Source organism: Astyanax mexicanus, chromosome 12 (assembly GCF_023375975.1).
Source record: "Astyanax mexicanus isolate ESR-SI-001 chromosome 12, AstMex3_surface, whole genome shotgun sequence".
NCBI classification, from domain to species: domain Eukaryota; kingdom Metazoa; phylum Chordata; class Actinopteri; order Characiformes; family Acestrorhamphidae; genus Astyanax; species Astyanax mexicanus.
The window spans coordinates 19,000,609-19,012,703 of NC_064419.1; positions in this window are offsets into that span (position 1 = coordinate 19,000,609).

Consider the following 12,095-nt stretch of genomic DNA (forward strand, 5'->3'; position numbering starts at 1 on the left):
CCCCTCACCGAGTTCTATTTGAGGTTTTCAGACTTCAGAGGAAGAAATAAAAAAGCCAAAACAGCTATCTGCCCTCCTCCAGCTCCCTCACCCAACCATCAAACACAGCCTAGTGTGTATTCCCGTCTTTGCTGAGGTGTTTTCATTAGCGTCTGAAAGTCTGTGGCTAAATGTTGCTGTGCTATACCTTACCAGACCTTAACTTGAACCATTTCACAAGCTATAAACAAAAAAAGGACTCTTGTAAAGTAAAAACTTAAGGCTTAATGCCTAAACTGTTTAGAAAGAACATCTACTACCATCTTATAACACCAAGGGTGTGCTGTAGATTTTAGCCATCTATAGTGCACCGGTCGACTGTGCATCACAGAGCTTGATTTTTGGGGTGTGTCTGTGTGTCTTTGGTACCGTGAGGGCGCAAAAAAAAAAAAAAAAAAAAAAACCTTGTGCAGCACAAAACATGCAAAAGGCATGAACTAATTCTCGTAATTAGCTCTGTATTTGGCTCCATCCATCTTCCCATCAACTGTGACCAACTTCCCTCTCCTTGCTGAAGAGAAGCTGCCCCAGAGCATGATGCTGCCACCACCATGTTTGCCAGTGGGGCTGGTGTGTTCAGAGTGTGTTCAGAGTCTCCGCCACACATAGCGTTTTGCATTTTGGCTAAAAAGTTGAATTTTGGGCTCATCTGACCAAAGCACCTTGTTCCACATGTGAGCTGTGTCCCCAACATGGCTTCTTCTTTCTTTTAACAATGGCTTTCTTCTTGCCACTCTTCTTCCATAAAGACCACATTTGTGCAGTTCAAAACTAATAGTTGTCCTGAGGACAGACCTGAGCTGTGGATCTCTGCATTTCGTCCAGAGTCACCATGGGCCTCTTGGCTGCATCTCTGATCAGTGCTCTCTTTGTTCGGCCTATAGGTTTAGGTCAGGGGTGTCCAAACTTTTTTTGTTGGGGGCCAGAAGGAGAAATATATTTAAAGTCACGGGCCACAGACTCTGTAATAAAACAAATAATGAAATATACCACTTTAAATAATACATTTTCCTGATTACTTTCATTTACACACCTTTTTACTTGACTTACAATCTTTATCTTTGACAGTGTTGTGTAAACTAAGATTTTTTTTAAATTGATGTTTCATTTCATGATGTTTCTTAATATTAAACTCCTTAATTACGGCAACTTTTAGACTCATTTGCCATTTTTCTGCTCTAAAACTGCGCACCCTCTCCGCTTTTAGACTCTTTGGCTGTTTTTTTGCGCTAGAAATGTGCACTCTCTCCGCTTTTAGACTCTTTTTCCCGTTTTTTTGCGCTAGAAATGCGCACCCTCTCCGCTTTTATACTCTTTGGCCGTTTTTCTGCGCTAAAACTTCACTCTCTCCGCTTTAAGACTCTTTGGCCGTTTTTCTGTGCTGAAACTGCGCACCCTCTCCGCTTTTAGACTCTTTGGCCGGTTTATCTGCGCTACAACTGAGCACTCTCTCCGCTTTTAGACTCTTTGCCCCGTTTCTGACACCTAGCGTTCAAACTTTGAATCTCACATTATAAAAACCTGCTTAACAGCGGGACCAACTTTCATTCTATTTCTAAAATACCTCACAAATGGCCCGCGGGCCGTAGTTTGGACACTCCTGGTTTAGGTGGACGGCTTTGTTTAGCTGGGTTTACAGTTGTGCCATACTCTTTCCATTTCCGGATAATGGATTGAACAGTGCTCTGTTCAACAGCGAGGGCACAATGACCATGATTATTTAAAAGAATTATAAAGAAAATATTTTCCAAAGCAGAGCCAAGCAGCTGGGGAATAACGTAAAGTACATTACATCTAGGTGTTTTTTTAAATGTTTTCTCAGCACATCCTAGTGTGTTCATTTTCACAAAGAACTAAATGACAGCTTCCATTAATAATGAACATGGAAGCATATGATGTTAACCCTTGTGTGGTGTTCGGGTCTGTGGGACCCGTTTTCATTTTTCATCAAATGATACAAAACAAATATTTTTTTCTAACTCAAACTCATTGGCATTGGCTCATTTTTTGTGAAAAACACACACACACACATTTATATTACACACAGTATGTTTGGCCAAGGGCTAATAAACATTGCTTCATTTGTAAATTTTCTACTCATATCTTGAGTTTAAACTCATTTTCTTTTACATTTTATTAAAAAACTAATAAAAAAAGAGTAGCACTTTTTAAAAGAAATGTAACATAAGAAAGGAAAAGGGCAAATATTAACCATGTAAGCTGTTTATATTGCTTGCAATTTAGGTGAAGCAAGCATGTGTAAAGCATTTTAATGTAAAATTGCTTAATTTTGCTGAATTAAATACATTTAACAAAGTAAACGAGTAACAAAACCATGAACACCACACAAGGGTTAAGGAAAGCAGAACAAGATATTTTTGAAAGCTATGGAGCGTCCGACATCGTTTACAGAGCAAAAAAGCAAAAGACACACTGGTTTCGGTTAAAAATCGTATTTGTTTTTTGCAAAAAAAAAAAAATCATTTTGTGAAAGGGCCTATACTTGATGATAAATCCAAACGATGTCTGCTTCACTTGTCCTGTGCCCTCAGAAATCACAAATTTAATGCATATGCAAGGTGCAGTACACACAAATGTTAGAGGCAGTTCATTCACTTAGCAGTATCAGAATGGAGGAACGTTCTGAAGATACTTAAATCTGTCAGGTGTGTAAGAAAATATTTATATTTCAAAGTATCGTGATAATTTGTTGTATGTTTTACAATGCTGTTCAGAAACACAGTAAATATTTGTAATTATTAGTTTACATTCAAAGATTAATGGTAGACAGTGGTTTATTTTGTGTTGGTTTAAACCCCACCCACTAGATGGCAGTATTGAACTCTTGTTCTCAGTTCCCACAGCTCTGAGTGGATAACAATCAAACTTTTCCTCTTCTTACATTTTTTAAATATAATAGTATGTTTATTTATGATGTGACATACTGTATCGTAACTCCTATATTGTGATACATGTCATATCGCCAACTTCTTTCCAATACACAGTTGTATGATGGTCTGTATGATGTGTCTTTGTCACTGTAACTGTGCTTCTATGAAACTTTTGGATACTTCATGTATACAACTGACTTCACTCGATTTTATTCATTTTTTTCCCCATAGAATGCTGTTCATTTTTCACATGGGCCGATCTACTGTACTCCTGCTTTAACAAAACACATGGTTTTGGATGGACTTCATCTACTCCCTCAGGGCAGGTACTGTAACTGAGATCCAGTCCACATCCATACTTCACCTACATTCCCCTATTCTTACTGTTTTCATCCCTTGTTGCTCCCATTCATTTTTTTTTAGCATTTGCCCAACAACTACTAATTGTGCTTCTTTTGCCCGAGCCTAAAAATGGTTTGTGATGTAGTATAAAGTCTTCTTTTTGGGGGCCTGCCACCACCACCCCTCTTCAGAGGACATTAAATCTTTCTTAGCGTTATTACAGAATTATTTTACAGATAAAATAATATAAACAAATTAACAGACAAAAAATAGCAAGAAAAAAAGACAAATATTAAGGAACAACAACAAAAAAACAAACAAAACAGCTACAAAAAATAACAGATAAATTAATGTTTTTTGGGTTTGTACGTGGAAATACAGAGAAAAGAGAGGAAAAGGATAGAGAAAGAGAAGGAATAAAAATAAGTATTTTTGGGGTGATAATCCCAATATAGCAAATTAACATATCATATTGTGATGGATCCTAATAAACAGTTTTCTTAAATAATACTGCTATGCTTCTTCCATGTTGCTGTCACACCTTAGCCTGTGTCTGTCTCTGTTTTCCTGTCTTGTGTCCCTAGCCATGTGCTTTTTTGAGCACATGGCATTTGTTTGGTTTATCCTTCTGTCTCCGCCCCAGCCCCGCCTTAGCCGTTAGTGTTGTAACCTCTTGTCTCATTTGTAACCCCGCCCCCTTGTTAGCTCCCACAGGTGTCCCTTATGTTTGCCTGTGTATAAATACCCCATGTGCTCCTTTGTTGTTTGTCATGCTTTTTATTTGAACTCGTCTTGTTACTCTGTTTGGGTCTGCCGTGTTTTTTTTGTCTATAGTGTTCTGGTTGGTTTGAGTTTGTTTCTTTGTTTGCTTATTTTGCTTGTTTAAGTCTTTTAGTTTATCCTTTGTTTTTTAGTGTTTGTTTCAGTAACCTTTTTTCTTTATAGTTCTTCCTTAGTGTTTTGTTGTTAGTTTATTTTGTAAATATGGAAAATAAACCTGACTTGCGTTTACATCCTGCCTCCTCCGTGTTACAGTTGCACTGTTAATTAATTATTCATTCTAAACAGATTTTGGTTATTCAGACAACTCAGAATTGTGGTTAAAAGCTCAATTTTAATGCTCTATTTACAAAAAAAAATGTCAGGTTAATCGGGCTCTGGATTTTTTGGTGTGGGCTGGGGTGGGCTGGGGTGGGCTGGGGCGGGCTCGGACAGAACGTGAACAGGCTCTGGATTTTTTGGGCCCCATCTAAGACCTAGCAGGTCCCTAAACTCTAATCCACAGCCATACAGACCCGCACTCATCTATTTGTAATTTTTTTTTTAACCTTTGTTCTTTTTACTGTTGCTGTGGAATCATTCTGTGTTTCTTACTTTTCTAGTAATACCCAAAATGTTTATATGATATTTTTTTATATAATCTATTAAACGCTAAAATGAATATAAAATGAATATATATATATATATATATATATATATATATATATATATATATATATATATATATATATATATATATATATATTGAAAGAATCTGCAAAAGAAGAAATTAGCAAAGTGAAAAAAGCAATCGTTCCACAGCCACTGTTTACTTCAGCCACACACTGGCTGGTTAAAAAAAACACTTCCAAACTGACAAACCCTTGAATGATGACTTCTAGCCAGGGGGGGCTGGGAGGCGGGTTGTGGCTTAAACAACTGCCTTCTAGTGTCTGAACAATAGCAGTGTGTTTTTTATTTCGAGAGCCGACTATCTAAAGCTGTGACAAGTTCGGGCCTGAGGGCCACACGACTAGACATGTTAGCAAACACAACACCTGGATACAGGTAACATGTAGCAGGACAGTGTGCAGGGAAACCACCTAAAAAACTTCCCAACCCCCAACACACATAATGTGGGGCCTCTGCTAAAGAAGTGTGACAGATCTGTCTGGTGTGAAACCCACCGATTCCCCCTCTGGGAAAAAAACAGGATATGAATTCTGTGCTAATGCTACAGCAATTTAAAAAAAATCCCATTTGAGACTAAGAGCATTCCTGAGCTAATTAATTATACCAGATACAATGCTCACCACATACAAGCACACACTGTTTGAACAGCACATTTGCTGGTCCACTGGTTTGCTGTCAAAGGCTTAAGAGGAGATAGAGAAAGAAACTGAACTGTGATGTGAGCCCAAACCAGTAAATTGGAAGGCTCATCTCTATGAGATTTATTATCCATATTAGCACAAGCCTCTCCAGTGCATCATTTTTTTTTAGACTACTGAGCAGTTAGAAGCTGGGGAGAAGTTTGCAAAACATTAAAAGCCGTTCTGAAAAAAAAGAAAAATGCAAAGGAGTATACTTAGTTGGTCCAAGTTGGGACCTGAAACTAAATATGACGGCATTATTCATAATTTATTTTAAAAACAAGGGTATTAAACAAAAGTTTATCCTGATTTTGTTTGTTGGAGTAAATGTCTCTACCAGGTTTTGGAGCATTACTGTGAGGATTTGAATGCATTTAGTTTAGGGCTGCTTAATATATTGCTTAAGCATCATCACCGCAATGTGGACAAATGCAATAATTTTCTCGCAGGACCTGCAATGTAGAGCCTTTTGGATTTTTGCACACATAAACAGACAAACCGAGTCTCCCTGAAGCTGCGGGAGTCTCCCGCATTTCGGTAGTGGCTCCCTGATGCCCGCGAGTCACATATAATCTCCCGGAATTCAGAACGAGAGACAGACTTTTTTTCTCTAATCGCGTGTGGGAAGGAGAGAGAGAAAACAGAGAGGGTTCTGATTGGTCTGTTCTCTGCAAAGAGTCTGTGAGACAGCCAATCAGTTTTTAGTGTGGGCGGGCAGTGTTTTTCCCCCCTCCTGGACGGGATTTGTTCAGTGAGTGAGAGAAAGCAGATCATGGCGGAGGCAATATTATTAATTATTGTAATATGATATGAAATGTTTTTGATGTTGTGCAATTTTTTGTGATACTGTAACTGTCATTTTTTGTCAAATAAAGGCTTTTTTCCAAAAAAAAAAAAAAAAGAAGGAAAGCAGAGGCAGGGCCTTCCAAAAAGAAAAAAGATAAAACTCCTTTCACCTCTGAATACTCTAAATTTAATTAAAAAAAAAGTAAAATTAATTCTACAACCTCCCTGAAATCAACTTTTGCAACTTGGGATGTCTGCATAAAGATCAGGTGTCCCGATTCTTGTTAGGCTGGAGGGGGAGGGGAAGTGTTAGTGGTACATGACCCTTCAAACAAAGAGGTACACTCAAAACTGAGGGCTGAGAATCAATGATAATTTGGCGACACAAGCGACCAAAGAAATACACAAATTAAAAATAAAAAAAAACACTATATAACCATAGTTTAATGTGTAGTTTCAATGTTTTACAGGCATTTTCTTCATAAAAAGTAAAAAAAAATCTTTAGCAGTTTGTCTCAGTAGCTAGTTAGCTAACTAACACTCCCATTCCACCTTAAATGGTGCAACACAGGAGAAAGGCTGCAATATTTAAGGTGGAACAGAAAAACAAATAAAATAAAAGCTAATAAAAGCTAATTTCAGCTTGCCGTCATAGAGTAGTTTAGGAATCGACAAAAATAATTCATTGCTGTACCACCTGCCCACTTCCTGAAGACATACGAGGCACTAAAGTTAACTAGTTAACCAACATTTAGGTTGCTGAACTTTAGCACTCCACTGCTATAGTTATATAACTGTATTGGTGCTTGAAGGGTTGTCCCGATTCTCTCCCAATACTCTACAAAAGAGAAATGGGATTGGGCCAATATATATAGTATGTAGAATGAATGTATTTGTACAGAACATAAATATACTATACATGTATTCAAAATATGATGTTTCTCAGTATAGTTATTGATATGTTGGTTTAAAGACAACTCTTACAAAAAACAGGTTTGTTTTGTTGACTTTTCTGTGCACTACAGAATGTTCTACATTAAAAAAAACATTAATAGCTTAACCTGTCAATCTCCCAGCTGCACAAGACCTTTGAACGGTGCTGTATATTCTACACACATGCGCACATGCTTTTCTAAGAGCACACTTTGATCTACTGATAAAGCAAAAGCAAAAGTGATATATGCACAACATGAAAAAAGCTCTGATTTAAGCCTGGGGCAATGAAAGAGGGAGGGGGATGTTTATTAGACACACAGTTCCTATAGATATATATTGCATATTAGCACAAGCTGCTCTAAAAAAAAATCACTTTCTGCTCTACTGAGCTGCCAGAAACTCAAGTACACAAGGTATTTGCACAGCATAGAAATGAGGAATTTGATTGTAATAAGAATGTTTACTGCGTTTAGATGGATCATGTTTATAAAGAAGTTCTAAAAGCACATTTTCTGGTCTACTGAGCTGTCAGAGGTCAAAAAGCTTAGTGTTAAAATAAGTTTTTTTTTATGGTTTAAATGAAAAAAGAATACAGTCTCCTGCAAAAGTTTAGGCATATTACACATTTTTGGCCAAATTACATATTTTGTGATTGTATGTAGGCAATAATAAAGCACAATACTTTCAGCACAGTTATTTTGTCTTTCATTACATGACAAGATATTTAAAACTTGAAAGATTTTAATTATTAATGGAGTAAAAAAGTCCAAACCCACATGACCCTGTGTGAAAAAGTGTTTGACCCCCCAGTTAAAACATAATTTAACATTAGTTTCTCTATCCACACCCAGGCCTGAATACGGCCACATCTGTTCTCAATCAAGAAATCAAAAAAATAAAAAAAATTAAATAAGTAAACCAGAAGATACTCAAAAGCCAGACATCATGATAACATACAAACAAATTCCGGAACAAATGAGAAAGAAAGCAATTAAGATCTATCAGTATAAAAAGGGTAATAAAGCCATCCCCTAAGTTTTGGAACAAATGGTGAAAACGTGGAACACTTTTGATAGACCAAAATTACCCCAAGAGAGAACCAACAGCTCATCAAAGAGGTCACAACAGACCCAACAAAAACATCCAGAGAACTGCAGACTTCACTTGCCTCAGTTAAGGTCAGCGTTCAGGACTCCACCCTAAGAAAGATACTGGGCAAAAATGTCCTGCATAGCAGAGTGCCAAGACAAAAAACACTGCTGAGAAAAAAGGCTCAAGATTAAGGCTTGTCTGAGGGAGGTTTCACACCTGTAGTTGCTTTCTCTGGTCTGAATCAGTTGATGAGTTGGTTTACTTGGAGCGTTTTTTTCCCCTCTGTTTGGTTTGGTTTCACACAGACATAAATGTAAATGCACCAAAATGCGCACCGATAAACCACGTGAGCAGGCTGTGTCCTTTGATTGGTCAGAGCTGTCTGGCGTGGGAGTAAATATAAACATACGAAAAAAGTAAATATAGCAAGAAGATTCTGTGTTCCAGCGCATATATATGTGCTTTATATATATATATATATATCTGTGGTAATCAGCGTTATCTGGCTAATATATCAGTTTAAACTGCACCTTATCAGCAGTTTAGCTCAAATAAATAGCTTATATTTAATAGCTGGGTCGGATCGAGACCGAATTGCGTTCTCACCACAAGTGAGCCGCACCACAGTCCGCTTGGGACCCGACCGAGTCCACCTCCTCTAGCAGGTCTCAGTCCGGTTCTTTTGATCTGCACAAGAGTGTGATTACTGTTTTTACACCTGCTCAATCAAACCGCACTAAAGTTACAAACAGACTGGAGTTCGTTTTAACCAGACCAAACAGTGCTTTCAGCGGTGTGAAAACGCCCTTAATTTTGCCTGAATACATCTTAATCCCCAAGACTTTTGGGAAAACACTCTGTGGACAGACGAAACAAAAGTTAAACTTATTGAAAAGTGTGTATCCCGTTATACCTGGCATTAAAGTAACACCGCATTTCAGTAAAACATGGTGGTGGTAGTATGACGGTCTGGGACAGTTTTTGCTGCTTTAGGACCTGGAAGACTTGCTGTGATAAATGGAACCAAAAAATCCTGAAGGAGAATGTCCGACCATCTGATTGTGACCTCAGGCTAAAATGAACTTGGGTTCTGCAGCAGGACAATGATCCAGAACACAAAATGTGTTACATTTTAAAAACATAAATAGCTTAACCTATTAATCTCCCAGCTGCACAAGAACTTGAACGGTGCTGTATATTCTACACACATGCGCACATGCTTTTCTAAGAGCACACTTTGATCTACTGATAAAGCAAAAGCAAAAGTGATATATGCACAACATGAAAAAAGCTCTGATTTAAGCCTGGGGCAATGAAAGAGGGAGGGGGGTGTTTATTAGACACAGGGTCTATAGATGTATATTACATGTTAGCACAAGCTGCTCTAAAAAAACTCACTTTCTGCTCTACTGAGAGGACAATGATCCAAAACACACCAGAAAGTTCACCTCTGAATGGCTGAATAAAAACAAAAAAAAAGACTTTGGAGTGGCCTAGACAAAGTCTTAACCTGAATCTGATTGAGATGCTGTGGCATGATCTTAAAAAGGCCGTTCATGCTCAAAAACACTCCAATGTGGCTGAATTACAACAATTCTGCAAAAATGAGTGGACCGAAATTCATCCTTAGTGCTGTGAAAGACTCATTGCAAGCAGAGGTGGAAAGTAACTAATTACATTTACTCACGTTACTGTAATTGAGTAGATTTTATGAGTAATTTGTCATTTTTAAAGTAGTTTTTAAAATAGGTAATTTTACTTTTACTCAAGTACATTTTGACATTTTGAAGTAATTTACTTCGCTACACTGGAAAACTCCCTGTTACTGAGTAACAAATGAAATGCTGGTGAAAAAAAAAACAAATTATCTGAATAAAAAAAAAAAAAAAAGAGTTTTCCCATCAATATGTGCTTCTTTACGGCACTGCACATGCACCGACCAACATTTTTTTTGTATGTTTTCATGTTTTTCATAATAATTCCTTTTTTTATTAGGAACATCTGCTTGGATGTTAAACAAACATGTAAATAGCAGTTAAAGCATAGCAATGGCAAGTTAAAAAATAATAATGAACTGTAAAACTATAAAAATACAGTTTATAGTTACATATATGACCATAACATTTTATCTTTTTAACAGTAAAGAAAAAAATTGATCATAGAAACCTATGCCTTAGAAAACTTGACCTTGAAAATGTTTTATGCAGTGGTCTGAACAAATACTGACTGAAAGGTCCAAATTATTTAATTTAATAATTATTTAATTCATGATTTGTTGTACTTTTTTACATCAAATAAATAAAAGTAATTATGTAACTTTTACTCGAAGTACATTTTAAATTGAGTACTTTATTTACTTTTACTTGAGTAGATTTTTAGATGGGTACTTTTATTTTTACTTGAGTAGAATTTTAGCAAAGTAAAAGTACTTTTACTTAATTACAATTTTTCAGTACTTTTTCCACCTCTGATTGCAAGTTACCGCAAACACTTAAGGGTGGAACAACCAGGTATTAGGTTTTGGGGACAATTATTATTTTTTTCGATGTTTTTTTGTCCCTTAATAATAAAAACATTTTTTTTTTTAAACTGCCTTTTGTGTTCACTTGAGTTGTTTGATTAATATTTACAAATAGCAAATCAGTCATAAATATTACACACATCTTGTAGTGAAGTATAAAATACTCTCCCCATGTAAAACTAATCCTGTTTCAATAGGGTTTAAGAATGAAGAGTTGAGGCAAATCATAATCTCTATATGGCTGCCAAGAACTATAAACCTAAGCTTAGTCTTAAGGGAGGTGCAGTGTTCCACTGTGCAGCAATGCTTTCACAATCATAATCTTTATAGAAGTGTCTTAAGAAAAAAAATGTGATTTCATCACAAAACTCATTTGATACAACTATCTGTTTTTGCAAATGAACCCTTCATTTCATGAATAGAACACCTTACTAACTGTGAAGCATGGGGGTGGATGTATCATGTTATATCATGGTATATTTTTATAATAAAAATGGCAAATAGATTCAATAAAATACCAGCAAATATTGAAAGCAGACGGCTACAGCAGAATCAAAAATAAATAAAATAAAAATAAGTAAAAAATATTAAATCCATGGCCTCCCTGAAGAGAGACAAGCTTTTGGAACAGAACACTCTGTTCCTTAACAAAAAAAAATGTCTTTTACATTTCCTCACCTGCCTGAAATAGTTGTATTTTTGGCAGAATTTACTTTTTTGCTTAAATCTTCTCCTCATGGTGCTGTAAGGCCACTTGCAGTAAAATATTGCCTACACCCTTTGGTTGGTTCTTCTTAAACCATTGCTAATTTTTAAATAGCTATAACAATCATTTGGTTTTTTTTGTGTGTGTGTGTGTTTCCTGAAAAACGTAGCTATGCGATTATTTTAGGAAAGTTTCATTTGTGAATAAACCTTAAACAAATGTTCAAACTACAATTTAAAATTCGTACTCTTATTCCTCTTACAATAGAAACAGCTTAGTTGTATTTTTCTTAAAATGACCAAAAATGATGTGCTAGTTTCATGTAAAATATAGTGCAACGTTTTTGCAACGCTATAGTAATTAATGTCCATTTAACATTTTTGCTACCTTATTATTAATTAATCTCAGTTTAAGATTTGTAGTAAAAATGACCAAACCTTTTTGTGTTATACTTTAAAATATAGTTTTAAAACATTTTTGCAAACATACTGTTTAACTTTAGATTAAGATTTTTAAAAAAATGACCAAAAATTATGTGCTACTTTATGTAAAAATATAGTGCAATATATTTTCAACGCTACTAGTAATTAATGTCCGTTTAAGATTTTTTGTAAATATTACCAAAAATGATTCGCTAGTTTTATGTAGTA